This window comes from Watersipora subatra, chromosome 1 (genome assembly GCF_963576615.1).
Source record: "Watersipora subatra chromosome 1, tzWatSuba1.1, whole genome shotgun sequence".
NCBI lineage: Eukaryota > Metazoa > Bryozoa > Gymnolaemata > Cheilostomatida > Watersiporidae > Watersipora > Watersipora subatra.
Genome location: NC_088708.1, coordinates 44,266,994 through 44,294,731, shown reverse-complemented (window position 1 = coordinate 44,294,731; position 27,738 = coordinate 44,266,994). Strand labels below are relative to the sequence as shown.

General features: G+C 35.9%; 7 non-coding genes across 7 annotated transcripts; all 7 read left to right on the top strand.

The window, feature by feature from the left end:
* Positions 1-13,879: 13,879 nt before the first annotated feature.
* Positions 13,880-13,963, top strand: Trnal-cag (transfer RNA leucine (anticodon CAG)). The gene has a single exon. It is a non-coding gene; the product is annotated as a tRNA-Leu (tRNA).
* A 2,617-nt stretch (positions 13,964-16,580) lies between these two features.
* On the top strand, positions 16,581-16,664 carry Trnal-cag (transfer RNA leucine (anticodon CAG)). The gene has a single exon. It is a non-coding gene; the product is annotated as a tRNA-Leu (tRNA).
* A 3,810-nt stretch (positions 16,665-20,474) lies between these two features.
* Trnal-cag (transfer RNA leucine (anticodon CAG)) lies at positions 20,475-20,558 on the top strand. The gene has a single exon. It is a non-coding gene; the product is annotated as a tRNA-Leu (tRNA).
* A 694-nt stretch (positions 20,559-21,252) lies between these two features.
* On the top strand, positions 21,253-21,336 carry Trnal-cag (transfer RNA leucine (anticodon CAG)). The gene has a single exon. It is a non-coding gene; the product is annotated as a tRNA-Leu (tRNA).
* A 1,495-nt stretch (positions 21,337-22,831) lies between these two features.
* Positions 22,832-22,915, top strand: Trnal-cag (transfer RNA leucine (anticodon CAG)). Its single transcript has one exon. It is a non-coding gene; the product is annotated as a tRNA-Leu (tRNA).
* A 1,482-nt stretch (positions 22,916-24,397) lies between these two features.
* Positions 24,398-24,481, top strand: Trnal-cag (transfer RNA leucine (anticodon CAG)). The gene has a single exon. It is a non-coding gene; the product is annotated as a tRNA-Leu (tRNA).
* A 695-nt stretch (positions 24,482-25,176) lies between these two features.
* Positions 25,177-25,260, top strand: Trnal-cag (transfer RNA leucine (anticodon CAG)). Its single transcript has one exon. It is a non-coding gene; the product is annotated as a tRNA-Leu (tRNA).
* The last annotated feature ends 2,478 nt before the right edge of the window (positions 25,261-27,738 follow it).

The window sequence follows — 27,738 nt, the reverse complement described above, 5'->3', positions numbered from 1 at the left end:
CAGCTTGTTGCCTGGTAGTATACTGATATTCGGCATGATCCCCTTTCTTCAGATATCAAGTACTTTTCGTAATACTCTTGCCCCCCCCCCCCCCCCCGAACAGAGCAGAAAACTGTGCTCTTTTTAACTCTTTCCTTTCCAGGTCCAACTTTATTCTTCTCTTAGCTTAGATTTGATTATTATTATTATTACTGTTATTATAGTTCTTTGTCTGTATAATATACATGTATAGGCTACCGTTAACATACTAAAATTCTTGGGTACTGTGGTTTACTCAACAGATTACTGAACTAATATGTTCTCACCTTTGAGTAAGCCTGCAGAGCAGCTCGTTTCTACAGATCCCTTCATCTGTCCAACTCCATTCTGTAGAGAAAACACGTCACCTGGTTTTGTGCAGGAAGATAAGTCAAGTAAGTCGGAGGGTGAAATGCTGCGCCCATAAATGTTGAGACAAGCTATCCAGCCAGCACTCGATTGCTTTAGGTCAAATGATCCTACAATCATATACAAGGTATCAGTGTTGGTCTGTGAGATTTAAAAAAATCACAATGAGTAAGAATCAAATATCTTATATTAGAACGCAATTTCAAAATTCCTTAACAACGTGGTACTTGATAATCATGCTTAAAAATTCAATTACTAAGGTTCCATTGCAAACTAAAGTTTTAATGTGTGATCAATCAATAGTTAAAATTAGTTTATTTTTTAGCATTTGCATGTATTAGCTAGTACTACATCAGCACGTGTTCAATGATGGACCTACAAGATTTTAGTAAAAGATGTGGTAGCAATACGTTAAGGACTTAAATTATCGATAAATATCTCTTCGATGAGCATGAAAAACGATGCCATGCAGAGCAGACGCTACCCAGTCAAACAAAGTACTCAATGCCTTGAGCTTTAAAACAGTGTTGAATGGGTTTCTGGTTGAAAATGAATAAAATGGACCCTGGCTAGTAACACAAACCTCATACAGTGCTAACTTATGTGTGAACCTTAGAAGAGTAGTGACATAAAGAGTGCATAAAACTAGATAGATATTCACCCTGAATTGTCCGTAACTGTAAAACAACTGGTTGCAAAAGGAAGCGACATGGTGAGAGCAGCCGATATCACAACTTCGCTTTTGTGAAATAAGACAATGGAAGACCTGACTGATCTCTACTAATGAGGAATATATGCCTAAGCACGCCGTGAAGGTGACATACACCACAACATTGTTGTGTTGACATGTACTTTAAACCAGATATTCTTGACATAAGGGTAAAAGATCTTAGAGATAACATCATCGATGAGCTCTCAGCTGTTCTTGACTATGAAAGCAGGATACCATTAGAGAATACCAAAGAGTCAGGAGATTCTCACCTAAGAAGCTGTTAGAAGATATTAATCTAGCACTACAATCTATTTTGGCAGAATAAATCACTAAGACTTATGCCTTAGTCTACAGTATCTATTCCTAAAAGAGATCGGTATCAAGCTACTGTCCTACTGGCAGCCAGATATTTAGCCTGTCTTGACAAACTGTCATTTTTGTCAGTTGGTCGAATCTTCAGGTAGATTCTACCTGAAGATTGCAACACGATTGCATGAAACTAATAGTAGTAATGATTTTAACCTGTAGTTTTTAATGAACTTCATATATATCTATATATATATTTCTCAAAGTACATGTATGTATGTGTGTCCCTCTAGCTATAGCTATTATTAGAATAGCTGTAACTGGACAACACTGATGCAATGTCATGGCATACCGTCATTAGAAGCATAGCGCTCATTAACTAGCTTACTGGAATTTTCTATTGGCATTGCGCCAGGCTAATAGCAAGTGGCGGGCAACTCTCATTACTTCTCATTGTTTAAAAGCTGATTTTTAATACCCGGGCAACTTCGGGAAGCACAGATATTATATATATATATATATAATATTTAAAAGTAAAACTTCACTCTATAAGATAAAAGTTTTATTACTAATAGTTTCATGTGGTACAATAAGTACTACACTCTTCAGATAAAATGTATAAAATGAATCTCATACACCAGTAATGTGCTGTTATACAGAGTTAGATAAGCTAATGATGGGTGGGGGTATAGAAGCCAAAAGCCAAATAGTTAAGTGATACAATTGCATAGCAAAAACTTAGATGAATGTCTGCATGATGACAATAGCTCATTACATTTATTAAGAGTGCCTAGTGATGGCCTGAAAATAATATAGAACTTCACCCACAAGCATAAGTTGCACTTGTTGTAGATAGTGTTTTATGCTTTAGCATTTCGTAGAGTTTTCCATGATATTGTGTACTTAGTACCATTGTCCTTTAGTGACCATATGTATTTGCTTAATATACTAGAGTTCCTTTTAGATGGATGGTTAAAAGACGCTTCATGGTTTGTGAATCGCGCCTTAACAGTATATACTGTATATATATATATATATATATATATATATATATATATATATATTTAGCATTACGTCGAAGACTACAATTTGTACAAACGGCACACTGTTTGAATGTTAACCCTTTTGCTAGGAAAATGACATAGACGTCGTTTATTGATCATGTGGTGGAGCTGACATAAGCAGTAAATGACATAGGCGTCCTTTATCGGTTATATGGGAGAGCTGACATAAGGGCCGTTTCTGGTAGAAGTTTATAAGGTCGTTGTCTGACAACAATGACAATTTATATATACACTTTAAAATTTTAAATATTCTCAGCAGGATAATTATCTATGAATTAAAACATGAAACGTTATCTGAAAAGTATTTTTTGCTACAAGCCAAATGAATGCGAAATCGCGATTCCATCGCAAAATGTAAAATTGAAAAACTCGTCAGCAAACTAATGGTGACAAGCATTGATCACTCTACAATTTTTCTTCTCACTCAAGGCCTAGCTTCACCCAACCTGCCAATATTCCATTGTTAGAGCATCTTGATTACTTCTTCCTTGTTAATTTGAAATGTAGAAGTAACTCGTAGATGCTTATGAGTATTATACACGTGCAAGAATAAGAGTTGTGCAACCACAATCTAAACTGCATTTATGGGAAAGTGCTACAGTGGAGCAATGCAGGGTAACTTTTGGACTGTGTCTAAAAGACAGTTTTTGAAAAGCTCCAAACTAATTAACTTTAATGGAAAGTATAGCATCAAAAACCATTCATAAATATCAGCCGAAGTCATGCATGTTCATAGAATACCGATTTAATTGAATTGTTAAAAAAATTACATGACTTTCGGATGTTTTTGGAGACTCTGACTCAGCAAAAAGGGTTAATAGAAGTAAAGCTCTAAGAACTAACTTGACTAAACATTCATGAAGGTAAATAGCTATGAAATAGTGCAGAAACACTAGCTAGAGGTAAGAGGGTAACGTAAAAGACTAAAGAAGCACTCACATTCATGTATCTGCCGATCTTAGTACGAAATTTTACAAACAATAGTAAAGAATGGATTCAGTATGATTAGAAAAAGTATGTGAAAAGCTACAGCAGTAGCTGGATAGTCTCACTAACCTCCAACTGAATCCTGCTCATTAAATAGGACTAGAGTGCCCTCCATACTGTTCCTTGGACTAACAGCATACGTCTCAGAAATGTATCTCATATTCCACTCAGCTGAGTTCTGGTCTTTCACAAAATACTAAAAGTAAGTTTAAAAAACTATTATTAGGACATAATAGGCATAGTTTATTTTAAATGTCATGAACAGGAGGCTTAAAAAACGAAAATAGCTATCGTTTTGAAAATTGGTTTGAACCACCACAATTACATATTGAGCCCTTTGGCTTACTTGGTGTTCTTCCGTTTAATTTATACTTAACAACAGTGTTCATTAGATCAAATCATTTGTGAGCTATTTTTAGACAGGACAACAGCCTGGATATACAAAAATAGTCTATTACATGAAAGCTCATTGATTCATAATCCTCGAAGACTAATAATAAGAATTCTAGAAGCATAAAATATAACAAATATTTTGTAAACAGATATTAAAATGCTGTGTTTAATGTAAACAACTGCCAAGTCAAAATAAAGACAGGAGAGCACATGAGAAACAGCTAACACTTTCTAACAAATCATAGCTAAATAGGGGTGCCTAGAACGTTTTAGATATTGAAAAGGCTTAACTATAAAAACCTCCAAATGCAAATTAGACAGACAGTGCATACTAAACACTCAAAGGATTTCTAGAAAGATTACTTGAGCCGAGCACTTTGAAAGAGAAAACTGAGTGGAAATGTAGACTACCTACTAGATTAAAATTACAGCTGTAATATAGAAATCTAAAAATAGATCATATGCATTATTATAACACAGAAAATCTGATCACCATGGGAAGCAAAGATGTGGTTAACAAACCACTCCAGCTGCTCATTTAGGTCAATAACTCGAGCCAGAAAATATTGGAGGTGTTAAATCTCCTCATCAAAATATGCAAAACTCGTCATATAAAGAGTAGAATTGACTTGCTAGAAAAGGGTCTGCGCAAAATTAAATCCAGAATTCCTGCATCGTGATCTCTTTTATCATCACAGAATTATTAAACCAGGTAATTTGATTGATTTCAGCTTGTATCACTAAACTGCAAAACACTGTCATCCCATAAGAAATACAATAAGACGAGTTTACAATTACTCAAATGTACCTCAAGTAACTTATTAGCATCTAGATAACTAACTACAATCAAACTACCATCAATAAAATTATATATTCAAACTTCAACTAAGTTATCATAGGCTTAATGACGTTGTGAAGTTAAATCAGATAACATTATATATTACTAACAAATATACACAAGCAGAAAATGGTAATAATGACACTAAAAATTAAGCTAAACGGACAAGGACTGAATTAAAATATTGACATGCTAGCCAGCCAGTCATGTGTTTGGACCGACACTTGGTGCAGCTTGGGTCGGTTTGACTTGAGATTCTTCTACAGAGTTCTTTCCAAATCACAAACATGTTATTTGGCTGAAGGAGCATCCAAGTCTCGTGCATGTACCGCTCCAGCCAGTGCAAAAAGAGATCTAGCAGAAGACAGAAAGGAGCCACCTCTCAACGCCCCTGGCAACTGAGTTTGGTGAACCTACTTTTACCAGAAGAGAGGAGACAATCCAAAGGTGCAGCTTAAATTTGTGAAACTGTATCAGGTCATAAAAGTCTGGGCTAGCCACATGTACTCACTCAAATGGGCGGAGAATTTTCCATTCACAGTGAAAGTCGGCTAAAACCTTACCATGCCTGTTTGGAAGAAGTAAGCTAAATGTGGGTTACTCCAGAGCACAGGAGAAAACCAAAAATGACAGAGTAAACAGGAGCAGTGTGAATCATTCCTAAGCTGGCGATATACACAAAGCCAGCTGAGGAAGCCCAAAAGGTAGGGAAAGGTAGTCCAGAGGCTGGTGACTCTCACAACCGCTGAGGCAAAAGAATCAGCCAGTAAAAAGTAGGACTGCTCTGCATAGCTCCAACTGAGTCGTTCCGGCATAACCCGAGGCCGGCACAGACTACCAAAAAAAAAGGAGAGAAAGTGTCACTCTCTTTTCGATGAGACACTATCTTGGAGTAGTTCGCTGAATCCCGACACCGAGGAAGAAAGAATTAAACAGTGTTCTTCTATGGCTACTGCGCAGTTATTCTGTGAACCTGAAAAATGCCGTACTTGATCACTGCTAATCATGACGTCTATTTCCATATGATGAGCGACAAACTTGGTTCATTTCTGTAAGAACTTCTGAGCCGGCTTAGTACACTTACTGAGAGACAAGCAGACACTTCTACTCCTGCCACGCAAAGTAAGCCCACCAAAACCTGAGTTGCCAAACCGGTTCAAGCAGTCCTAAAAGTGGCAGCAAGTTCAACTCAGCTTAGGCTAGTCTAGATTGTGGACAACAATGGATGAAACTTTGTAAAAGAGGCGATCAGCAAAGAGAAAATTTCTGCCAAAACTACTCTCCTTGATTACATGACAAACTCAACTGGCTAGGAGAAGCTCCCGCAGAAAATTCTGCCTTAATAGTGGAAGATGACCCTGGAACTAAAGCAGCCAAGACTTGCTGGGTGTCCGTCATAAGGTTTGACTCAGTCAAAAAAGAAAGCAGAGCCTCTTTTGCCGATTCAACCACACTCAGTGAAAGTACTGAGACTAGATATGCTCTTGATGCCAACTCTCTCTGCCACCTAAGATAGACAGAAGAAAAGGGTCGTGAGGACAAGCAAATATCTTTCATCCCAGACACTAAAGCTCTTGACCCCCACTCTGGACAATGCTAAGAACCAGCGCAGCATCGGTCACTTTTCTACAAGCAACATGAAAAGCAAGCACCATGTCATGCAACAGTTTGCTTTGTTTAGAAACTGATGTGGCTGGCAGCATGTTTGTTGAGACCAGTTCTTTTCAGATAAATGGAGATTGGTACAGCCAAAGGTTCCGCCACCTTTGGGGGCACATGGCCGGAGCTCAGCTGACTCTCCCACCAGAGTTCTGTTTAGAGATTGGAGCACTCAATGTGGGAAGTGTGTGGTGAGAGACAGTTGGCCCTGTGTTGCATGCTAACCCTCTGTTCAGCTCGGTCTGGCTCAACTTAATCCATTTGATTAAATTTCTTAAAAGTCAGCCAAATGGCTTAAATCAAGGTTGAGCCAAAACAGTATATAAGGAGACCCACAACAAAAATAAGACAAAGTACATTTGCGCCTTGCTTATATGTCCAATGCTTTGTTTTATTATATATACAAATATGCATTTAGTAATCTTGAACACAAGCTTGTTGTTGGTCAAAATTTGGTGTGTTGTGCATCGTAAAGTGATCATTCGGATTCATCCCTTTTTTATAATATGTTAGTATTGTGATGCTGCAAAATATCAAACTAAAAAGGGCGCAACACTTGATCCGTTTTAAACAACTAAATATTATGCAATGCCATCTAAAGCTAAGCTAATATTATACACAACTAAATCTGCAACAATCAGATGAAAACGCTATATTATATACAAGTTGACCAAACAAAACCCTTTGCCGATCTTGACAGCAGTTTCACCAAGCCAGAAAATAGCTTATTAGACTCAGACAAACACCTGAAACTCTCTACTTTGAGCCGTATTTCTTTGGAGTATCGAGGTTTATGACATAATGTTGCTCCTGTAGCTTTGATTCTTTCCTTCATGCAAATTGAATAACGGAAATCATGTACATTCTGTGTAAATGAGACTTTGTATGCTGGGTACATGGAGCAAATGTAACTGCACAGAAGTAATTAAAATTGTAGACAGCCAATATCTGCTGTTTTAATCAATCTTGGTATAAGACAAACTTCAATGAATTTTAGCTAAAGGGTATCACAAAAGCTTCACAAGACTTTGTTGGACATGATAGTTTCTTGGTCCGGATTTACTTTCTGATCAAAGCTTGTCTGGTTCTAAAAGATGTGGCTATAATCAATAAACATAACTACTTTGTAATATTAGCAATCTCTCAAATTGTTCCTTTAAAAACTCAGTTGCATTCGTCAGATGAGTTAAAACTAATCATAATAATTACAGAATGACAAAAAAAGTAATGAAAATCGATGTTAAAGTGAATACACGTGTCAGCAATCTTTTGACCGTCAACACTTAACAAGTTTAATTTTAACTAAAAGATAAAATATGTTATTGGAATCAATAAACTGCTATGAAATATCTCTGTGTATGATATATAGATAGATAAGTCTAAAATGCATCAACAGTACAACCCTATCTATTGTATTGCCATGACTACTATGACACTATGACATACATGTAGGTTCCCTTATATACTTTCATACAACATCCTACATTCTTATATTGCCATACTGAGCATTTGTATTGCAAATTTATGCTCTACACACTACGAAGTTTATGTATCTACCATCGATTTACAGGTAACAAAACACTTTTAAGAGAGCACACTAAACCAACTTTTAACTATTCTAAAAGAAAATAATAAAAATTATCTATTGTATATCATTTAAAACAGCTAAGCTATAATAGAATTGCCATGCTAAAGATACAAACTTTTTAATTGACTAGAATAATTGACAAACATATAAAGCATACACATGTAAACATATATATGTAGTGCAAGAAGTAAAACAGGTAGGCTTACCTCAAAATGCCAAAAGAACTTTTCAAACAATGCGATAAGGCATTGAAACTGCCAGCTTTCAGACACAAAGTGATCCACTGTTAGTGTGTGATGTTTGAAAACAATAATTTTCAATCCACCTTCTTCTGATGTTATCATGATGTGGTTACTTGATTCTACAAAATTGTTATACAATAAGCAATGTATTGTTGCTTAGGAAGTTTCTGAACTTCAACATAATATGCATAATTCTATTGGTTTAAAACACTACTGGTCACATCGTAGAAGTGAGACAACATTCATGAGCTGTAGAAAGTAGGCCTTACTATGCTAGTCTTTAGTTTTGAGTTCTACAGAAAATGTATTTATCATTACAACACGAAATAGATCTAATAGTACGTGTAAATAAATACATACAAAGTACAAGCAGTACTAAATTACACTCTCTGACTAAACACTGCACCATCTACTTATCATATCAATATAAAGATATTGAAACCCAAGCAATCATCTTTACAGATGATTGAAATTAGCGTACAATAACTACAAACTGTTATAACACATAGCAATCAGAATTGACAAGCGTTTGTCTATACATTTTCGTCTTGTTTTAACTTGTTGACTACCATGTAATGTCTAACGCTCTATGCTTTAGTAAACCTATTGAATACTGATAGATAACCTCTATTGGTCAGACTACTTTTGTCGTACTGCCATTAGCGCGTCAATTACCTAGCCAGTACATGAATGTGCGTCTATAGAAACAAAATTTAGGCTACTTCAGCATGTTTTGTAGTTAAAACCTGCCCAGTAAGCCAGCTGGGCTCCCTAACAACTCGCCAACCAGCAGAGCCAACACTAACCAACAGAGTGATCGCGTGTATGGCCAAGTGACAAAACAAGGGACAAAACAAGGGAAACAGCCAGCCAGTTGAATGCCAGCAGGCCAATCGATGGTCAGAAGGACGGCGCGGTCCAGCCAATCAAAGAGAGACTTGCCCCAGACAAGCCGATCAAAGAGAGACTTGCCCCGGACAAGCCAAGTGGGACTTTGGCCAGCCTTGCCAAACCTAGCTTAAAAAGAGACCAGGCCAGCTGGAAGTTTGACCAGCTGGCTGTCAGATGACTAAGAACGGACCGACCACCCACCGAGCTGGCACCAAATAGGTTGGCAAGCTGCCTGGCTGATAGAAGGTGGCCTCTCAGAGATAGAAGCAGAGCCTAAGCTTGCACAAAAGGTATATCGAAGGCAAGCTGATAGTTAGCTAGCAGAGCACCGAAGGTACACATACATAAAATACTAGTACAAGTAATTGACCTCAGAGTGAATATACAGTGAATTTATAAACATCAGTTCATACCTTCTGAGGCTATGCTAATCATAGTTGGTCTCTCTTGTCCTTCTCTGGTGGGTTTCCACCAGAAGCAAACTGTTACATCATAGGCAGGCAGCGTCAGCGGAGAGATGTAGTAGTTTTCAGTTGATGGCTCCGGGTTATACAGAGTATAGAACTGCCCATATGTATTGCTAGAGACAAGCACTAAAAATAGATAAAAATTCATTGTCTTTTTCAAGGTAATAAATAGTTATTTAAAAAAATTTATCATCAGTCGCAAATATTTGATGGCAATGATTTATATAGTTATAATGATATAATAACAGTTATCTGCCTGTTTAATAAATAGAAATAATAGCAATTTTACATGTAATTGATCATTACTCACATATCTTCATAAAGATAACGTTCTTTCTGTCACAATGATATGTTATCTTCTATGTAATAGTGATAGACTTTGAATTAATATGATTATATAGGGCTTCGTAAAGATATTTTCAAATTGTACATGTAACTTGTGTATACCGTAAATAATTACATATATGCATGTAGGATACATACAGATGGTTAACACCAACAGCAGCATTGCTTCTAGCAGTCTCTTAGGATGCTCTCTACTGGTAGTCTTTAAGTTGACTCCTTCTCTAGTCAATTCACGCTGACAGCTGACGCTGTTCTTCTTGGTGACAGCAATATATACTATTGAACAATATTGATTATAGTAAATGTAGACTGAGAGAAGTCATAATACAACAGAAAGGTACCTCTACACTTGACAGTTGCAGTGCATAAGTTTAGAGTTAGAGGTCCTTAAACTGCAATCCAGGCTAGTAATAATTATATACTATTGCTATACAAAATATTAATTAGAATAGATGTATTTTAAAAGCAGTTATGCTCTCTTTGGGATAATAACTCTAAAATTATGCAGGAAGTCAAATATCATTGAAACATAAAACTGCAACTTAAAAAGGAACTTTGAGACCACCCAATAGTAGTGTGATATGCTTATTTATGTCATCTATCATTAAATATATATAGTACCAGTTTTGGTATAAAAAGCAAGTCTTTGACCTGTTGGCTGAATGCTGAGTAAAGACTCATTAGTAGTGAGTGAGTGAGTGAGTTATGGATATATAATCAGCTACTCCTCACTCCTAATTACAAAACATGAGGTTAGGAATCGTCTTTTCTATAACTCCCAACATCATTAAAACAGTATAGGTGACTCATATTGTGGGATAATGTAGGTCCTTAAAATTAACATGAATGGTTATTCATTCTAATATTTCAATAATAGTATTTCGACAACAGTCAGTAAACAAGTACAGAATTTCCCCAAGCGTTAGTTTACCCACTGTTTTTTTATTAATTATAGTGAGCCAAAACACATGCAAACAAAATTGTAAGCTAGAAGTAGCTGACAAACAGCCATTAATCATATGTAACCAATTATACTAATCCAACAGAGATAGATTACTAAAGAGGGTCATGCTGTAGCAATATAAAACCTCTTTATGATTGATTATTACCTATTGATTAGTTTATTAAATATTATTCAGTTTTTAACATTCAAGGTTAAGTATGTTTACAAGTACATTTTACTTCTATATATAACATCTCACTCAACATATTTCACTCCATTATATTTGCTAGCAAATGTTTATAAACAACAAGCAAGTTGTTTCAGTTTGTTATATAGTTTGAAGTTATCACATGCAGAAGAGAACTAATCTATTTTCTATCAATTCAAATTCTGCATTTTCTGAAGGATGAAAAACAGGTTTCTAGTTTGCGCCGACGTAAATGAATCTTTCTGCTTACATTCTTAAATCATTTATTCTTAACCAAACAAACGGAGACAACAGCGCTAGATTCATCTCCTATGACTGCTGTCCTCTCGCTACACATGGTCATTGCTATGGTTGCAAGCATGGAGAAGTAAACCGATGTCGTAGAACCGTTTCAGATTAAAAGTTATATCATAAATTTAACAATAGAAAACTAGACGTAATTGTTGTTCAAGTGTGAAATAATTTAAACGAAACGCAACATATTGTTTTATAAAGATATTTGATAATGGCAAACAATGAATTTGTTGCAAACACAAAAAATTTGAATCATTTAATTTCAAAATATTGAGGTTTGATTTTAAAGTTAGTTGTACATGTAAATTAATTTTAATCTTCGGGATTACTCAGAAACTTTTACAATTTTTTACCACCAAATCTATTAAGTCGTCCTCTCTCAAACTTCACTCAAACATGAGATCTGCTTTAGAGATGTTTATTCAACAGTGAAACCTGTAGGTCTATGTGCTTACTGATTACACGAATCCCTAATTCTCCAAAAATATCCGTTACTATTAATAATACAAGTATGTGATCATCATTAGATTCTAAACTATATGAACAGACTTCTACAGCCCTGATACTACATATTCAATGTATACTTTACAGTACAATATTAAGATGAGCCTGAGAGCTGCAACTATTCAGTGACTATTGACTTGAGATGAAAAGAGCAAATTAAAATGTTGCCGTAAAACTTACAAGATATATATACTTACAAGATGTATATAAATATATATTTATATAATAAATTTTATATATTTAATTATGTATCAGAAACGTATATACCATATATAAGAAGTGATATTTTACATACAGTCAAACATGGATAACTCGAACTTCACTGGACCGAGCGAAAGTGTTCGAATTATTAGAGCGTTCAAGTTATCAAAGCACTGTCACAAGTCCATGTATTTACTTATTTATTAGTAGATACATGTACATATACAAACTATAATATAAATCAAAAGCACAAATAGCTTGTTTCAAATTAAATGCTTGTAATGTAAAGTTTAAAACGTTTTTATCAAAAAGTATAGAGATTTTTTTATCACTTGAGATTGGTTTGTTGTTTGAGGTGATGTTATTGCCAGGACATTTTTAGATTGACATTGGCAAAACTTGATCGTTGTTGAAATGCTCAAAAGAAAAGACATCTTTTTCTTTTGAGTGTTTTACCCACGATCGATTTTGCCGATTTTTCTTGAAGTTTATGCAAAGATTACCTCACTTTACTTTGCTTCCGAAGGGCGATCGCTAAGCAGATGTTTGGTATAAATCAAATTTCACCAAACCTTTAGAAAAGTCGTTGACAAAAATATTTTGCCGATGGTGGTAATAACGACGTTTATAAATTATGAAAAGCTGAGGTTTACCTCTATGGGTTGGAATAAAGTGATTTTCTTAAGCGATAACAACCGTTTCAGTAGCCGTTAGGCAAAAAACAGTTCGAGTTAACAGTGTTCAGTTCGAGTTATCTATAGCAATTAATCATTACGTGGGAACGGACCAAAGAAACCGTTCGAATTAACTATGTTTTTGAGCTATCCGTGGGCGAGTTATCCATGTTTTACTGTATATGAAATAAACAATAATAAAGTGCTTGCAGAGTACATGAATACATGCCTTAACTTAACTATATATTTGTACAGAACATGTTGTTATCACTACAAAATCGAGTTTCGATCAAACGACCTATCCTTAGTTGTAGTGGCTAATTAGGCAAGCTTCTGTTGGTCCTCTCTAATAGATTCCACTAAAGAAAACAAATACATAACAGGCGTGTATAGATCTGGCTGTTGTGTATGTACCTGTATACTAATGTCTGTTTGCTTAGACGCTCTCCTTGTAAAAAAAGTATGGTGATATGTATTCAACGGTTGGCTCTCATGTTGACATAGCTAAAGATATGCCAGAATGCAGTCATGAAGTGTTCGGCTTAATAAGGCTTATGAATAAATTTCATGTTTCTGGTGACAGTCATCAAATAACACAATCAGTTCATATATCGACACTGCTACTTTATAATATTTCAATTTAAAATGATGGTTCACAAGTTAAGTTTGAAATAATCATTAGCTACTATTCTAAACCAACTGTGAGCTACTTGAAGCGTCTCATGAGAAAAGATTTCTTCATTCACATAGCTTCATATGGTCAGGATGGCCGGGTGGTCTATGCCGCTGCGGTCATGTTGAAGCCTACTTCTGACAAACAGGCATTATTGTGATACTCAAATTGATTGGTCCAAAGGGGTGCGTTCAGGTCGCAGTCTACATCTGTAGGTGCGAGTTCGAATCCCACTTCTGATATACAAGCGACTCTCTTCAGCTTTCTGCAATATTAGGGTATAGTTTAACTTCACTACACTAATTTCATCATCTCTGTCTTTTTGGCTTAAAACATTTCACTTGACTTCGTTCTTCACATGGTCATATGTGTTTCGTTCAAGTGTTTCAATAGTAACTTTTCATTCTATTATTTCAACACGATGTTTGATGGCGTTGCAACCTGATTGGATGTATATTTTAGAGTTTTGAGCCAAAAAATCTTTATTCTCGGAGCTATACATGGTCAAGATGGCCGAGTGGTCTAAGGCGCAGCGTTCAGGTCGCAGTCTACATCTGTAGGCATGGGTTCGAATCCCACTTCTGACATGTAAACATTTTTTTATCATATTGAGCAAGCGTGCTTTTTGGCAGATGAAAGTTCATTTAGTTTACTATTACATTGGTACAAGATTTTTCAGTGTACTACACTAATTTTATTAGTTCAGTCCTTTTAGCTTAAACCATTTCACTAGAAATCTTACATCACATGGTCATATGCATCTCGTTCTAGTGTTTCCTTACAAAATTTTCATTTTTTGTTTCAAAACAAAGTTTGATGGTGTTGTATCGTGATTGGATCTATATTTCAGAGTTCTGATCGACAGACTTTTAGTCCCAAAGCTCCTCAGGATCAAATTGGATGACTAGTCTAAGGTGATGCGTTCAGAATGCAGTTTACATTTGTAGGCGTGGGTTCGAATCCCAGTTTTGGCATACAGTCTTTTTGTTACCCAAATTGAGCAAGGTTGGTTTCTCAGCAAACTTGACGCTCTTCAGCTTTCTGCAAAAATAGTGTATATTTTAATTTCACTACACTAATTTCATCGTCTCTGTATTTTTGGCTTAAAACATTTCACTTGACTTCTTTCATCACATGGTCATATGTGTCTCGATCGAGTGTTTCCATAGTAACTTTTCATTCTATTTTTTCAACACGATGTTTGATGGTATTGCAACCTGATTGGATGTAATGTTTACAGTTTTGAGCAAAATAAACATAAACACTGTACATGGTCAGGATGGTCGAGTGGTTCAAGGCGCTGCATTCAGGTCGCAGTCTACATCTGTAAGTGTGGGTTCGAATCCCACTTCTGAAGTGTAACTATCTTTTTATCATATTGAGCAAGCGTGCTTTTTGTCAGATGAAAGTTCGTTTAGTTTACTGTTACACTGGTACAGGATTTTTCATTTTACTACATTAATTTTAATAATTCAGTTTTTTTACCTTAAACCAAATTGCCTGAAATCCTACAAAACATGGTCATATGTGTCTCGTTACAGTGTTTCCATAGTAACTTTTCATTCTATTATTTCAACACGATGTTTGATGGAATTGCAACCTGATTGGATGGATAATTTAGAGTTTTGAGCAAAAAAATCTTTATTCTCTAAGCTGTACATGATCAGGATGGCCGAGTGGTCTAAGGTGCTGCGTTCAGGTTGCAGTCTACATCTGTAGGTGTGGGTTCGATTTCCACCTCTACATGTACCGTTTTTTATCATATTGAGCAAGCGTGCTTTTTGGCAGATGAAAGTTCATTTTGTTTACTGTTACACTAGTACAGGATTTTTCATTATACTACATTGATTTTAATAACTAAGTCTTTTTAGCTTAAACCACTTCACTAGAAATCTTACATCACATGGTCATATGTGTCAACTTTTTGTTTCTTTGTAGTAATTTATCATTTCATTATTTCACCGCAATATTTCATATGCATTGCATCATAATTGGACCTATAATTTCAAGCTTTGACCAACAACTCTTTTATTCCTTGAGCTCCATGTGGTAATGATGGCCGAGTCGTCCAAAGCGCTGCGTTCAGGTAGCAGTCTAAAGCGGTAGGTGTGGGTTTGAATCCCACTTCTGACATACAGGCATTATTTCGTGACTCAAATTGAGAAACGATGCCCTTTCAGAAAATTTGACTCGCGTTAGTTTTCTGTTATATTAGCGTATATTTCGATTTAACTAGACTAAGTCCATCATCTCAGTGTTTCTAGGTTTAACCATTTCACTTGACTTTGTACTATCACTTGGCCGTAAGTATCTCCATAGTACTGTAACTTTTTTATATCAATACAACGTTTGGAGGAATTTTAATGCGGTTATAATCTGATTTCATAACATTTCAGAAAAAAATCGTTGCTAATTAAGTTATGCATGGTCAGGGTGGCCGAGTGGTCTAAGGCGCTGCGTTCAGGTTGCAGTCCACATCTGTAGGCGTGAGTTCGAATCCCTCTTCTGACATGTAAACGGATTTTTATCATATTGAGGAAGCTCGCTTTTTGGCAGATGAAAGTTCGTTTAGTTTACTGTTACATTCGTACAGGATTTTTCAATTTACTACATTAGTTTTAATAATTCAGTCATTTTAGCCTAAACCAATTTGTTTCAGATCCTACATCACATGGTCATATGCGTCTCGTTCTAGTGTTTCCTTACAAAAATTTCATTTTTTTGTTTCAAAACAAAGTTTGATGGTGTTGTATCGTGATTGGGTTTATATTTCAGAGTTCTGATCGACAAGTTTTTATTCCCAAAGCTCTACATGATCAGGATGGTTGAGTGGTCTAAGGAGCTGCGTTCAGAATGCTGTTTACATCTGTACGCATGGGTTCGAATCCCAGTTTTGGCATACAGTTTTTTTGTTACCCAAATTGACCAAGGTTGGCTTCTCAGCAAATTTGACTCTCTTCAGCTTTCTGCAATATTAGGGTACATTTTAATTTCACTACACTAATTTCATCATCTCTGTATTTTTGGCTTAAAACATTTCACTTGACTTCTTTCGTCACATGGTCATATGTGTCTCCTTCTATTGTTTCCATAGTAACATTTCATTCTATTATTTCAACACGATGTTTGATGGCGTTGCAACCTGATAGGATGAATATTTTAGAGTTTTGAGACAAAAAATCGTTATTCTCGGACCTGTACATGGTCAGGATGGCCGAGTGGTCTAAGGCCCTGCGTTCAGGTCGTAGTCTACATCTGTAGGTGTGGGTTCGAATCCCACTTCTGATATGTAAACGGATTTTTATCATATTGAGCAAGCGTGCTTTTTGGCAGATAAAAGTTTGTTGAGTTTACTGTTACACTGGTACAGGATTTTTCATCGTACTACATTAATTTTAAGAACTAAGTCTTTTTAGCTTAAACCATTTCACTAGAAATCTTACACCACATGGTCATATGCGTCTCGTTCTAATGTTTCCTTACAAAATTTTCATTCTTTTGTTTCAAAACAAAGTTTGATGGTGTTGTATCGTGATTGGATTTATATTTCAGAGTTCTGATCGACAAGTTTTTATTCACAAAGCTCTACATGATCAGGATGGTTGAGTGGTCTAAGGAGCTGCGTTCAGAATGCTGTTTACATCTGTAGGCATGGGTTCGAATTCCAGTTTTGGCATACAGCTTTTTTGTTACCCAAATTGACCAAGGTTGGCTTCTCAGCAAATTTGACTCTCTTCAGCTTTCTGCAATATTAGGGTACATTTTAATTTCACTACACTAATTTCATCATCTCTGTATTTTAGGCTTAAAACATTTCACTTGACTTCTTGCATCACATGGTCATATGTGTCTCATTCTATTGTTTCCATAGTAACATTTCATTCTATTATTTCAACACGATGTTTGATGGCATTGCAACCTGATAGGATGAATATTTTAGAGTTTTGAGCCAAAAAATCTTTATTCTCGGACCTGTACATGGTCAGGATGGCCGAGTGGTCTAAGGCCCTGCGTTCACGTCGTAGTCTACATCTGTAGATGTGGGTTCGAATCCCACTACTGACATGTAAACGGATTTTTATAATATTGAGCAAGCGTGCTTTTTGGCAGATATATGTTTGTTTAGTTTACTGTTACACTGGTACAGGATTTTTCATCGTACTACATTAATTTTAATAACTAAGTCTTTTTAGCTTAAGCCATTTCACTAGAAATCTTACATCACATAGTTATATGCAACTCAGTCTAGTGTTTGTCAACTCAGTCAGTCAACTCAGCCTAACAAAATTTTCATTTTCTTGTTTCAAAACAAAGTTTGATGGTGTTGTATCGTGATTGGATTTATATTTCAGAGTTCTGATTGACAAGTTTTTATTCCAAAAGCTATACATGATCAGGATGGCTGAGTTGTCTAAGGATGTGCGTTCAGAATGCAGTTTACATCTGTAGGCATGGGTTCGTATCCCACTTCTGATATACAGGCATTCTTTTGTTACCCAAATTGAACAGGGTTGTGTTCTCAGAAAATTTGACTCGCGTTAGTTTTCTGTTATATTAGCGTATATTTCGATTTAACTAGACTAAGTCCATCATCTCAGTGTTTCTAGGTTTAACCATTTCACTTGACTTTGTACTATCACTTGGCCGTAAGTATCTCCATAGTACTGTAACTTTTTTATATCAATACAACGTTTGGAGGAATTTTAATGCAGTTATAATCTGATTTCATAACATTTCAGAAAAAAATCGTTGGTAATTAAGTTATGCATGGTCAGGGTGGCCGAGTGGTCTAAGGCGCTGCGTTCAGGTTGCAGTCCACATCTGTAGGCGTGAGTTCGAATCCCTCTTCTGACATGTAAACGGATTTTTATCATATTGAGGAAGCTCGCTTTTTGGCAGATGAAAGTTCGTTTAGTTTACTGTTACATTCGTACAGGATTTTTCAATTTACTACATTAGTTTTAATAATTCAGTCATTTTAGCCTAAACCAATTTGTTTCAGATCCTACATCACATGGTCATATGCGTCTCGTTCTAGTGTTTCCTTACAAAAATTTCATTTTTTTGTTTCAAAACAAAGTTTGATGGTGTTGTATCGTGATTGGGTTTATATTTCAGAGTTCTGATCGACAAGTTTTTATTCCCAAAGCTCTACATGATCAGGATGGTTGAGTGGTCTAAGGAGCTGCGTTCAGAATGCTGTTTACATCTGTACGCATGGGTTCGAATCCCAGTTTTGGCATACAGTTTTTTTGTTACCCAAATTGACCAAGGTTGGCTTCTCAGCAAATTTGACTCTCTTCAGCTTTCTGCAATATTAGGGTACATTTTAATTTCACTACACTAATTTCATCATCTCTGTATTTTTGGCTTAAAACATTTCACTTGACTTCTTTCGTCACATGGTCATATGTGTCTCCTTCTATTGTTTCCATAGTAACATTTCATTCTATTATTTCAACACGATGTTTGATGGCGTTGCAACCTGATAGGATGAATATTTTAGAGTTTTGAGACAAAAAATCGTTATTCTCGGACCTGTACATGGTCAGGATGGCCGAGTGGTCTAAGGCCCTGCGTTCAGGTCGTAGTCTACATCTGTAGGTGTGGGTGCGAATCCCACTTCTGATATGTAAACGGATTTTTATCATATTGAGCAAGCGTGCTTTTTGGCAGATAAAAGTTTGTTGAGTTTACTGTTACACTGGTACAGGATTTTTCATCGTACTACATTAATTTTAAGAACTAAGTCTTTTTAGCTTAAACCATTTCACTAGAAATCTTACACCACATGGTCATATGCGTCTCGTTCTAATGTTTCCTTACAAAATTTTCATTCTTTTGTTTCAAAACAAAGTTTGATGGTGTTGTATCGTGATTGGATTTATATTTCAGAGTTCTGATCGACAAGTTTTTATTCACAAAGCTCTACATGATCAGGATGGTTGAGTGGTCTAAGGAGCTGCGTTCAGAATGCTGTTTACATCTGTAGGCATGGGTTCGAATTCCAGTTTTGGCATACAGCTTTTTTGTTACCCAAATTGACCAAGGTTGGCTTCTCAGCAAATTTGACTCTCTTCAGCTTTCTGCAATATTAGGGTACATTTTAATTTCACTACACTAATTTCATCATCTCTGTATTTTAGGCTTAAAACATTTCACTTGACTTCTTGCATCACATGGTCATATGTGTCTCATTCTATTGTTTCCATAGTAACATTTCATTCTATTATTTCAACACGATGTTTGATGGCATTGCAACCTGATAGGATGAATATTTTAGAGTTTTGAGCCAAAAAATCTTTATTCTCGGACCTGTACATGGTCAGGATGGCCGAGTGGTCTAAGGCCCTGCGTTCACGTCGTAGTCCACATCTGTGGGTGGGAGTTCGAATCCTACTTCTGACTTATAACCGCTTTTTATCATATTGAGCAAGCGTGCTTTTTGGCAGATGAAAGTTCGTTTAGTTTACTGTTACACTGGTACAGGATTTTTCATCGTACTACATTAATTTGAATAACTAAGTCTTTTTAGCTTAAACCATTTCACTAGAAATTTTACATCACATGGTCATATGCGTCTCGTTCTAGTGTTTCTTTACAAAATTTTCATTTTCTTGTTTCAAAGCAAAGTTTGATGGTGTTGTATCGTGATTGGATTTATATTTCAGAGTTCTGATCGACAAGTTTTTATTCCCATGCTCTACATGATCAGGATGGTTGAGTGGTCTAAGGAGCTGCGTTCAGAATGCTGTTTACATCTGTAGGCATGGGTTCGAATCCCAGTTTTGGCATACAGTTTTTTTGTTACCCAAATTGACCAAAGTTGGCTTCTCAGCAAATTTGACTCTCTTCAGCTTTCTGCAATATTAGGGTACATTTCAATTTCACTACACTAATTTCATCATCTCTGTATTTTTGGCTTAAAACATTTCACTTGATTTCTTTCATCACATGGTCATATGTGTTTCGTTCAAGTGTTTCCATAGTAACATTTCATTCTATTATTTCAACACGATGTTTGATGGCATTGCAACCTGATATGATGAATATTTTAGAGTTTCGAGCCAAAAATCTTTATTCTCGGACCTGTACATGGTCAGGATGGCCGAGTGGTCTAAGGCGCTGCGTTCAGGTCGCAGTCTACATCTGTAGGCGTGGGTTCGAATCCCACTTCTGACATGTAACCTTTTGTTTATCATATTGAGCAAGCGTGCTTTTTGGCAAATAAGAGTTCGTTTTGTTTGCTTTACACTGGTACAGGATTTTTCATTGTACTACATTAATTTTAATAACTAAGTCTTTTTAGCTTAAACCATTTCACTAGAAATCTTACATCACATGGTCATATGCAACTCAGTCTAGTGTTTCCTTACAAAATTTTCAATTTTTTGTTTCAAAACAAAGTTTGATGGTGTTGTATCGTGATTGGATTCATAATTCAGAGTTCTGATCGACAAGTTTTTATTCCCAAAGCTATACATGATCAGGATGGCTGAGTTGTCTAAGGATCTGCGTTCAGAATGCAGTTTACATCTGTAGGCATGGGTTCGTATCCCACTTTTGATATACAGGCATTCTTTTGTTACCCAAATTGACCAAGGTTGGTTTCTCAGCAAATTTGACTCTCTTCAGCTTTCTGCAATATTAGGGTACATTTTAATTTCACTACACTAATTTCATCATCTCTGTATTTTTGGCTTAAAACATTTCACTTGATTTCTTTCATCACATGGTCATATGTGTTTCGTTCAAGTGTTTCCATAGTAACATTTCATTCTATTATTTCAACACGATGTTTGATGGCATTGCAACCTGATATGATGAATATTTTAGAGTTTCGAGCCAAAAATCTTTATTCTCGGACCTGTACATGGTCAGGATGGCCGAGTGGTCTAAAGCGCTGCGTTCAGGTCGCAGTCTACATCTGTAGGCGTGGGTTCGAATCCCACTTCTGACATGTAACCTTTTGTTTATCATATTGAGCAAGCGTGCTTTTTGACAAATAAGAGTTCGTTTTGTTTGCTGTTACACTGGTACAGGATTTTTCATTGTACTACATTAATTTTAATAACTAAGTCTTTTTAGCTTAAACCATTTCACTAGAAATCTTACATCACATGGTCATATGCAACTCAGTCTAGTGTTTCCTTACAAAATTTTCAATTTTTTGTTTCAAAACAAAGTTTGATGGTGTTGTATCGTGATTGGATTTATATTTCAGAGTTCTGATCGACAAGTTTTAATTCACAAAGCTCTACATGATCAGGATGGTTGAGTGGTCTAAGGAGCTGCGTTCAGAATGCTGTTTACATCTGTAGGCATGGGTTCGAATTCCAGTTTTGGCATACAGCTTTTTTGTTACCCAAATTGACCAAGGTTGGCTTCTCAGCAAATTTGACTCTCTTCAGCTTTCTGCAATATTAGGGTACATTTTAATTTCACTACACCAATTTCATCATCTCTGTATTTTAGGCTTAAAACATTTCACTTGACTTCTTTCATCACATGGTCATATGTGTCTCATTCTATTGTTTCCATAGTAACATTTCATTCTATTATTTCAACACGATGTTTGATGGCATTGCAACCTGATAGGATGAATATTTTAGAGTTTTGAGCCAAAAAATCTTTTTTCTCGGACCTGTACATGGTCAGGATGGCCGAGTGGTCTAAGGCCCTGCGTTCACGTCGTAGTCTACATCTGTAGATGTGGGTTCGAATCCCACTACTGACATGTAAACGGATTTTTATTATATTGAGCAAGCGTACTTTTTGGCAGATATATGTTTGTTTAGTTTACTGTTACACTGGTACAGGATTTTTCATCGTACTACATTAATTTTAATAACTAAGTCTTTTTAGCTTAAGCCATTTCACTAGAAATCTTACATCACATAGTTATATGCAACTCAGTCTAGTGTTTGTCAACTCAGTCAGTCAACTCAGCCTAACAAAATTTTCATTTTTTAGTTTCAAAACAAAGTTTGATGGTGTTGTATCGTGATTGGATTTATATTTCAGAGTTCTGATTGACAAACTTTTATTCCTACAGCTCTACATGATCAGGATGGCTGAGTTGTCTAAGGATCTGCGTTCAGAATGCAGTTTACATCTGTAGGCATGGGTTCGTATCCCACTTTTGATATACAGGCATTCTTTTGTTACCCAAATTGACCAAGGTTGGTTTCTCAGCAAATTTGACTCTCTTCAGCTTTCTGCATAATTAGCGTACATTTTAATTTCACTACACTAATTTCATCATCTCTGTATTTTTGGCTTAAACATTTCACTTGATTTCTTTCATCACATGGTCATATGTGTTTCGTTCAAGTGTTTCAATAGTAACATTTCATTCTATTATTTCAACACGATGTTTGATGGCATTGCAACATGATATGATGAATATTTTAGAGTTTTGAGACAAAAAATCGTTATTCTCCGACCTGTACATGGTCAGGATGGCCGAGTGGTCTAAGGCCCTGCGTTCAGGTCGTAGTCTACATCTGTAGGTGTGGGTTCGAATCCCACTTCTGATATGTAAACGGATTTTTATCATATTGAGCAAGCGTGCTTTTTGGCAGATAAAAGTTTGTTGAGTTTACTGTTACACTGGTACAGGATTTTTCATCGTACTACATTAATTTTAAGAACTAAGTCTTTTTAGCTTAAACCATTTCACTAGAAATCTTACATCACATGGTCATATGCGTCTCGTTCTAATGTTTCCTTACAAAATTTTCATTCTTTTGTTTCAAAACAAAGTTTGATGGTGTTGTATCGTGATTGGATTTATATTTCAGAGTTCTGATCGACAAGTTTTTATTCACAAAGCTCTACATGATCAGGATGGTTGAGTGGTCTAAGGAGCTGCGTTCAGAAAGCTGTTTACATCTGTAGGCATGGGTTCGAATTCCAGTTTTGGCATACAGCTTTTTTGTTACCCAAATTGACCAAGGTTGGCTTCTCAGCAAATTTGACTCTCTTCAGCTTTCTGCAATATTAGGGTACATTTTAATTTCACTACACCAATTTCATCATCTCTGTATTTTAGGCTTAAAACATTTCACTTGACTTCTTTCATCACATGGTCATATGTGTCTTATTCTATTGTTTCCATAGTAACATTTCATTCTATTATTTCAACACGATGTTTGATGGCATTGCAACCTGATAGGATGAATATTTTAGAGTTTTGAGCCAAAAAATCTTTATTCTCGGACCTGTACATGGTCAGGATGGCCGAGTGGTCTAAGGCCCTGCGTTCACGTCGTAGTCTACATCTGTAGATGTGGGTTCGAATCCCACTACTGACATGTAAACGGATTTTTATTATATTGAGCAAGCGTGCTTTTTGGCAGATATATGTTTGTTTAGTTTACTGTTACACTGGTACAGGATTTTTCATCGTACTACATTAATTTTAATAACTAAGTCTTTTTAGCTTAAGCCATTTCACTAGAAATCTTACATCACATAGTTATATGCAACTCAGTCTAGTGTTTGTCAACTCAGTCAGTCAACTCAGCCTAACAAAATTTTCATTTTTTTGTTTCAAAACAAAGTTTGATGGTGTTGTATCGTGATTGGATTTATATTTCAGAGTTCTGATTGACAAGTTTTTATTCCAAAAGCTATACATGATCAGGATGGCTGAGTTGTCTAAGGATGTGCGTTCAGAATGCAGTTTACATCTGTAGGCATGGGTTCGTATCCCACTTCTGATATACAGGCATTCTTTTGTTACCCAAATTGAACAGGGTTGTGTTCTCAGAAAATTTGACTCGCGTTAGTTTTCTGTTATATTAGCGTATATTTCGATTTAACTAGACTAAGTCCATCATCTCAGTGTTTCTAGGTTTAACCATTTCACTTGACTTTGTACTATCACTTGGCCGTAAGTATCTCCATAGTACTGTAACTTTTTTATATCAATACAACGTTTGGAGGAATTTTAATGCGGTTATAATCTGATTTCATAACATTTCAGAAAAAAATCGTTGGTAATTAAGTTATGCATGGTCAGGATGGCCGAGTGGTCTAAGGCGCTGCGTTCAGGTCGCAGTCTACATCTGTAGGCGTGGGTTCGAATCCCACTTCTGACATGTAACCTTTTGTTTATCATATTGAGCAAGCGTGCTTTTTGGCAAATAAGAGTTCGTTTTGTTTGCTTTACACTGGTACAGGATTTTTCATTATACTACATTAATTTTAATAACTAAGTCTTTTTAGCTTAAACCATTTCACTAGAAATCTTACATCACATGGTCATATGCAACTCAGTCTAGTGTTTCCTTACAAAATTTTCATTTTTTTGTTTCAAAACAAAGTTTGATGGTGTTGTATCGTGATTGGATTCATAATTCAGAGTTCTGATCGACAAGTTTTTATTCCCAAAGCTATACATGATCAGGATGGCTGAGTTGTCTAAGGATCTGCGTTCAGAATGCAGTTTACATCTGTAGGCATGGGTTCGTATCCCACTTTTGATATACAGGCATTTTTTTGTTACCCAAATTGACCAAGGTTGGTTTCTCAGCAAATTTGACTCTCTTCAGCTTTCTGCAATATTAGGGTACATTTTAATTTCACTACACTAATTTCATCATCTCTGTATTTTTGGCTTAAAACATTTCACTTGATTTCTTTCATCACATGGTCATATGTGTTTCGTTCAAGTGTTTCCATAGTAACATTTCATTCTATTATTTCAACACGATGTTTGATGGCATTGCAACATGATATGATGAATATTTTAGAGTTTTGAGACAAAAAATCGTTATTCTCCGACCTGTACATGGTCAGGATGGCCGAGTGGTCTAAGGCCCTGCGTTCAGGTCGTAGTCTACATCTGTAGGTGTGGGTTCGAATCCCACTTCTGATATGTAAACGGATTTTTATCATATTGAGCAAGCGTGCTTTTTGGCAGATAAAAGTTTGTTGAGTTTACTGTTACACTGGTACAGGATTTTTCATCGTACTACATTAATTTTAAGAACTAAGTTTTTTTAGCTTAAACCATTTCACTAGAAATCTTACATCACATGGTCATATGCGTCTCGTTGTAGTGTTTCCTTACAAAATTTTCATTCTTTTGTTTCAAAACAAAGTTTGATGGTGTTGTATCGTGATTGGATTTATATTTCAGAGTTCTGATCGACAAGTTTTAATTCACAAAGCTCTACATGATCAGGATGGTTGAGTGGTCTAAGGAGCTGCGTTCAGAATGCTGTTTACATCTGTAGGCATGGGTTCGAATTCCAGTTTTGGCATACAGCTTTTTTGTTACCCAAATTGACCAAGGTTGGCTTCTCAGCAAATTTGACTCTCTTCAGCTTTCTGCAATATTAGGGTACATTTTAATTTCACTACACCAATTTCATCATCTCTGTATTTTAGGCTTAAAACATTTCACTTGACTTCTTTCATCACATGGTCATATGTGTCTCATTCTATTGTTTCCATAGTAACATTTCATTCTATTATTTCAACACGATGTTTGATGGCATTGCAACCTGATAGGATGAATATTTTAGAGTTTTGAGCCAAAAAATCTTTTTTCTCAGACCTGTACATGGTCAGGATGGCCGAGTGGTCTAAGGCCCTGCGTTCACGTCGTAGTCTACATCTGTAGATGTGGGTTCGAATCCCACTACTGACATGTAAACGGATTTTTATTATATTGAGCAAGCGTGCTTTTTGGCAGATATATGTTTGTTTAGTTTACTGTTACACTGGTACAGGATTTTTCATCGTACTACATTAATTTTAATAACTAAGTCTTTTTAGCTTAAGCCATTTCACTAGAAATCTTACATCACATAGTTATATGCAACTCAGTCTAGTGTTTGTCAACTCAGTCAGTCAACTCAGCCTAACAAAATTTTCATTTTTTAGTTTCAAAACAAAGTTTGATGGTGTTGTATCGTGATTGGATTTATATTTCAGAGTTCTGATTGACAAGTTTTTATTCCAAAAGCTATACATGATCAGGATGGCTGAGTTGTCTAAGGATGTGCGTTCAGAATGCAGTTTACATCTGTAGGCATGGGTTCGTATCCCACTTCTGATATACAGGCATTCTTTTGTTACCCAAATTGAACAGGGTTGTGTTCTCAGAAAATTTGACTCGCGTTAGTTTTCTGTTATATTAGCGTATATTTCGATTTAACTAGACTAAGTCCATCATCTCAGTGTTTCTAGGTTTAACCATTTCACTTGACTTTGTACTATCACTTGGTCGTAAGTATCTCCATAGTACTGTAACTTTTTTATATCAATACAACGTTTGGAGGAATTTTAATGCGGTTATAATCTGATTTCATAACATTTCAGAAAAAAATCGTTGGTAATTAAGTTATGCATGGTCAGGGTGGCCGAGTGGTCTAAGGCGCTGCGTTCAGGTTGCAGTCCACATCTGTAGGTGGGAGTTCGAATCCCACTTCTGACTTATAACCGCTTTTATCATATTGAGCAAGCGTGGTTTTGGCAGATGAAAGTTCGTTTAGTTTACTGTTACACTGGTACAGGATTTTTCATCGTACTACCTTAATTTTAAGAACTAAGTCTTTTTAGCTTAAACCATTTCACTAGAAATCTTACATCACATGGTCATATGCGTCTCGTTCTAGTGTTTCCTTACAAAATTTTCATTTTCTTGTTTCAAAACAAAGTTTGATGGTGTTGTATCGTGATTGAATTTATATTTCAGAGTTCTGATCGACAAGTTTTTATTCTCAAAGCTATACATGATCAGGATGGTTGAGTGGTCTAAGGAGCTGCAATCAGAATGCTGTTTACATCTGTAGGCGTGGGTTCGAATCCCACTTCTGACATGTAAACGGACTTTTATTATATTAAGCATGCGTGCTTTTTGGCAAATAAGAGTTCGTTTAGTTTACTGTTACACTGGTACAGGATTTTTCATTATACTACATTAATTTTAATAACTAAGTCTTTTTAGCTTAAACCATTTCACTAGAAATCTTACATCACATGGTCATATGCAACTCAGTCTAGTGTTTCCTTACAAAATTTTCATTTTTTTGTTTCAAAACAAAGTTTGATGGTGTTGTATCGTGATTGGATTTATATTTCAGACTTCTGATCGACAAGTTTTTATTCCCAAAGCTATACATGATCAGGATGGCTGAGTTGTCTAAGGATGTGCGTTAGCAAATTTGACTCTCTTCAGCTTTCTGCAATATTAGGGTACATTTTAATTTCACTACACTAATTTCATCATCTCTGTATTTTTGGCTTAAAACATTTCACTTGACTTCTTTCATCACATGGTCATATGTGTTTCGTTCAAGTGTTTCCATAGGAACATTTCATTCTATTATTTCAACACGATGTTTGA